The following is a 5,721-nucleotide window of genomic DNA, read 5'->3' as shown; positions in this document are numbered from 1 at the left end:
CAACAAGGTTTTTTTTCTCCGCCGGATAATTGACTCGTCTTACCGACGTAACTCTCTCCTTCGTTCAGTCACTTGGCTCCGGACCTCCAGTTGATAAGTGCTCCAACTGTTTTTTTCCTTTTCACAGGTTAACTCCGAGGTTTTCTCCTGGTTTTCTCTTCCTCTTAGCATGCAGCTGCCCTCGCTTCTCTGGCTGAGATCAGAAGGGACCGGAAGAGCAGCGCGCCTGCACTTCGCCTCTGAGCCGACAGGCTGAGCGTGGCACTGCGTAGCCTCTGATTGGCTGCTGAGAGCTAGGTACCCCACGTGGGACCACGTGAGCTGAGCGGTGCATTCAAATGCAATAGGACATCTAACACTTTACCGATGCAAAACAAATAAAGATAAAGAAAATAAACAGTCTCTCTTCTGTGACTGTACTCAGATAACTGTGTGTGTTTTTTACACCTGGCTACACTTGTCATCCTAAAGGACATATATTCTAGAAGCTTAAACGTAGTTACAATCAGGACTGACTGAAAAAAAAGTAATTACAATGACTTACCATGTACTCGTAGATAAAATGTCTGTATCCTCACCAAGGTAGAGACAAAGTACCTTGAGGACTGCTGCCCTCTTCAGATGAACATCACTTGTAGCCTGTGTAAAGAAATTCCATTGAGTGACAATGGCAAGCTTTCTAAACCCCTAAATAACAACAATCATTGAATCAACAACCTTCTTGTAAACTAAAACCGTATACAATGACTCCTAATAGGAATGGAACGGCTTATGAAAAAGATTCAAACCATTCGGTTCACCTGACTTGGTTCGGAGCGCGTGTCGTTCAGATCACATGTTTTGTCTTTTTTTTTTTTTGGAGTGTGTATAGTTCCGATCATACACATGCGCAACGCGAGGCGAAGGAGTGTAGCAGGACACTTGTGGAGGTGTGTGTGTTGCGGACATGGCGAGCAGAGAAGACAGAGAGGATGTGCCTATGGCATTGTATTGGTCTGCTGTGTGGGAGCACTTTGAATTTAGTGTGACCTATAATAACACTAACATAAAATGCATCTGCAGCATATTTCATATTTTAAGTCACTGTCCTGAAAAAAGTTTATGAGAGCATTATCATATAGGCTTGAGTTGAATAACTCACCAAGGGGCTTATCAGAGGAAAAGGAAAAGATGAGACTAGACGGCCCTCTCTGTTACATGCAGGTGCTGTGTTCAGGAGCATCTAAATCTGTCAGGCTGGCAGCTGCCAGATCTAGATAGCGCCCTCTCTCTCCCTCTCTCTCCTCCTCTTTTTCCTTTTTAGGTGTTCCTTGGAGTAATTGCTGCGCCAGGTGTTTCACATCACCCTCATCAGCCAGTTCAGGAGCAGGTGGAACGCTGCCAATCAGACCTCACTCTCTCAGCATTTAAGCAGACGCTACTCATAGTGATGGCGAGATGAAGCTTCATGAAGCATTGAGGCTTTCCATCCAATTGGGTCACTCATGGTTCAAAGCTTCATGGTGCTTCATTTGCTCTACTGTGCCATCAACTGGATAAATAAAAGTAAAACAGGCAGAGTGCCTATAATGACACACTAGCTTTGCTATGTGAAGCTTTGAATTGTGCTTAAATGATAATGCCAATAAACAATATACTTAACATAGTGTCTGCTTTTCCTGATAGCAGAGACAGAGGGGGAAATGGAAACAAATTGGAGAGAGATTTGAGATTTGTAGCTTGACTGCTTGATTGATGTCAGGTTCTGGCTTTCTGTAAAGTGCTTAGATACTTTTAATTGTAATAAGGGCTATATAAATAAAATTTATTGTGCTTTTGCTACTTGTTGTTTTGTGACTGTGCATGTGGTACCAGTGACAACCTGTAAAACAAAAGTAGGGACAACATTTTATTTGTTTTTATTCAAAAGCATCAATTTTTCCACAGTGCTGGGATTCAGGCGACTTCTTTTTTTGGGACAATATTTCTCTAGCTCTTTGGAACACAACAGACACTTCACCTTTTAAAATACCAGAAAAAAAAATTAGAACAAGCGATGTGTGGTATTGTCACAGTTATTCATATTACACTTCACTTGTTATGTGCCTACTTTATTAGGAGAAATCAGGTCAAAGTGTTCCCAGACAGGGGAGAATCTTCTCTTTCTGGCGGGTTCTATAAAAAAAAAAGAGTCTCAAACCAATTGAATGCAAAGATACAGCAGGTAAAAATCCAACAAACGTGAACGAGGAATCCATTGCGTTTCGTTGCCCCTTATATTTTGAATTGCACGTCAAACCTGCGAACCAGTTCCTGAACCAAAGCGGTACGACCGGCCTGCGAGGCTTCGAACGTTATCATTTTTGGCTCCTCCCCTAAATGAAGCATGCCTCGATACGCGCTTCGTGGACACGCCCCCTCCATTACTCGGCACACGCTTCGAAGCCTCGGCACATCTCGTCACATCGCTACCAATAGGGTTTAAATCAGGGGTGGGCAATTAATTTTCATATGGGGCCACATGAGAAACTTTGACAGTTGTTAAGGGCCGGACCAGTACACTTAAAAGCTCTGCTCAATATATATCTCAATAAAAACAGTAAATGAGGACTTCCGGTGGAGCGAGTAGCAAAGATGGCCGCATAAAAGAATTCTCCGACACCGTTCACCTCGCCTGCCCTCCCAAAATAGCGTTTGTATTTCTTAAACCATAGTTAACAGGGGCACGACAGATTATTACAGCGAGAGAGAATGCAGTCAGTACAGAAAACCCTGCCACAGTACGGCCTGAGAAGCCAAATTCAACGACAAGCTCCCGAAGACACGGAGGGAAACATGGCTGCCGGTCAAACTGCCGACCCACAAATTGATATGGCATCAGAGCTAACCACCATTAAAACGCTTCTACAGGGAGTTGCCTCCGACATGACTGGACTAAAATCTGGAATGGATGCGGTACAAGCAACGGTCGAAAAGCTGGGATCTCGCATGGCTGAAGCTGAAGTCCGCATCTCAGCGTTGGAGGATGAAGGCCGATTGAGGGGCAACGCGGCGAAGACCGCGGCAGCAACCATAAAGCAGCTGCAAGAACGAGTCGCCTATCTCGAGGATGCTGCTGATGAACAATGTTCGGATAGTCGGGGTGGAGGAAGGAACCGAAGGCAAGGATATGAACGTATTTATAAGCAGCTTACTTTCTGAAACACTAAACATAGAGATGACACGGGACTTTGAAATTGAGCGCTCCTACAGAGCCGGGCCGAGATGCAGCTGGGACTGCCACATCATCGTCTGATTCTTGAAGCTCAGATCCCAAGAGGAGGTTCTCCGTGCAGCTCGGGAAAAGGGCCGGGTGGAAAGACAAGGCAAGTGGATTTCGTTCTTCCAGGACCTCTCCCAGGATATCATCCAGCGGCGCAAAAAGTTTGACGGAGTGAAAAAACGGCTGAGGGAGAAGAGTGTGCGCTACGCGATGCTGTACCCAGCCACGCTTAGCGTGGTTGTTGATAATGTCCGACACACCTTCACCACACCTGAGGCAGCGGAAGATTTTCTCACCGCAGGATCTCAAAGAATTATCCAATGACTGATGGCAGATCTTCCAGGGAGGACAAGTCGCTTCTACGCCGGTTTGGTATGTGAGTTGATATATATGGTTTGAAAGATTAAGGACTGATATCTCAGGGATGTGGTATTATATCCCTTTTTTTTTGTCGACGGAGACTGTTTATACACTTTATTATTTATTTTTTGTCCTGAGGATGACTGAGATTGATGAGGAAGGGATAAAAATTCATGATTGTTTTATCTTAGGTAATTTTTTTTCATCTCTTCAGTTAGACTGACATACACCGAAAGGGCTAGTAGAGGGCACTCATACCACTCCAAAGTATAGTTTGATAATTATAACTAATAGATCTAAAAATAATTTTCTGGTTGTCTGTTAAAAGCATCATAGGATCAATTAGAGGGATTAGTTAAATTCATTTGGCGTATCCAGACCTTATCAAGGTCAGAGTAAATAAAAACTGTAGGGTTAGAGCAATAAAGTTATAAAAAGATACCAATAGAGGATGTTCTGACTTGCAATCTTAGAGATAGATGGGGGCGGGGGGGCTCAGGGGTCGGGGACTTGAAGTTTCACGGACGCACTATGCTGTTGTTGCGTTGTAGAGTTAAGGGCACGCAGAACCATCTTGTTCTACGATGGTTCGTGCAAGAGTGCATTTTGATTTTATTTCTGTTCATTTTCTTTCATTATCAATATGTTGGTTACACAGGGAAACACTTATTTCATGGCTTACATGACTCTTTCCAAAATGCTATTAGTATGAAGGCGCTCAAAGACTTTGGCAGAAAACAAAATATTAAAACAACTGCATAACATGGCAGACATGCTTAAGATTCTATCGTGGAATGTAAAAGGGGCAAATGAGACCGTTAAGAGGAAGAAGCTTCTGCTATATTTAAAACAGAAAAAAGTGGACATCTGCTTCTTACAAGAGACCCATTTGTGTGATGAGGAGTCCAACAAACTACAAAGAGACTGGTTGGGTAGGGTATTCTATAGTTCTACTTCATCTAAACAGAGGGGAGTTTCCATCCTAACTCGAAAAAACCTTAATATTAAGGTCCACAAACAATATTCAGATAAAGATGGCAGGTGGGTGGCAATAGATGTAGATCTTTTTGGGGTCAGATACTCTCTTATTAATATTTATGCTCCCAATACAGACTCGCCAGAGTTTTTTATTGATATTTGTAATATAGCGAAACAAATGGGTAACTTATATGTTATAATTGGGGGAGACTTCAACCAGATAAGAGACCCAACACTGGACAAGTCGTCATCTACAAATAACAGACCAAAACAAAAATCGGTATTAACAGTGGATACTATGGTAGAAGAATTAGGACTGGTCGATATTTGGAGACTTTTATACTCGCATGAAAGGGAATACACTTTCTACTCAAACCCTCATTCTACCTACTCACGGATAGACTACTTTTTGATATCTAAACAATTAGTAGGCATGACCATCAGTGCATCTATTGGCAATATTGTATTATCAGATCATGCCCCAGTAGAGACAGTGTTAAGCCTTGGGCCTAGAGCTAGGGAGCCTATGACCCGTTGGAGACTAAATACTTCATTACTCCAGAATTAAACATCTAGTAAATTTTTAAAGCAAGAAATTTTTGAATATTGGGATCAAAATGAAGGCACAGCCTCAAACCCTGGCCTAGAGTGGGATGCATTTAAAGCTTATTTGAGGGGACGATTAATACAACACTGCTCTTTTCTTAAAAAGCAATCTATCAGGCGCCTTCAGGAACTAGAAAGAGAAATCAAGGATCTTGAGAAAATATATGCTCATCAACCAAACCTAATGGTACTCTCACACTTAAGTAAGCTTAAGTTTGAATTGAATTCTATACTGCAGAAGAAGGTAGAATTTGCATTATATCAATGTAAGCAGAGGTATTATGAACAAGGGGAAGCTGCAGGAAAATTCTTGGCTCAGAGGGTAAAACAACAATATAGTTGTAATCTAATACCTGCTGTAGAGAATGAAGAAGGGACATTGGTGACAGACACCGGGGAGATTAATGAGACATTTAAGTTATTTTACAAAAAGTTATACACGTCACAGTGCAATATAGACCAGGACGACATAGATCATTTCTTATCACGAGTACATTTGCCATCTTTATCAATAGAAGAACACAGAGATTTTGGAG

The sequence above is a fragment of the Amphiprion ocellaris genome, chromosome 1 (genome assembly GCF_022539595.1).
Source record: "Amphiprion ocellaris isolate individual 3 ecotype Okinawa chromosome 1, ASM2253959v1, whole genome shotgun sequence".
Classification (NCBI taxonomy): domain Eukaryota; kingdom Metazoa; phylum Chordata; class Actinopteri; family Pomacentridae; genus Amphiprion; species Amphiprion ocellaris.
The sequence above is the reverse complement of the archived record's forward strand: the minus strand, read 5'-3'. Positions refer to the sequence as shown.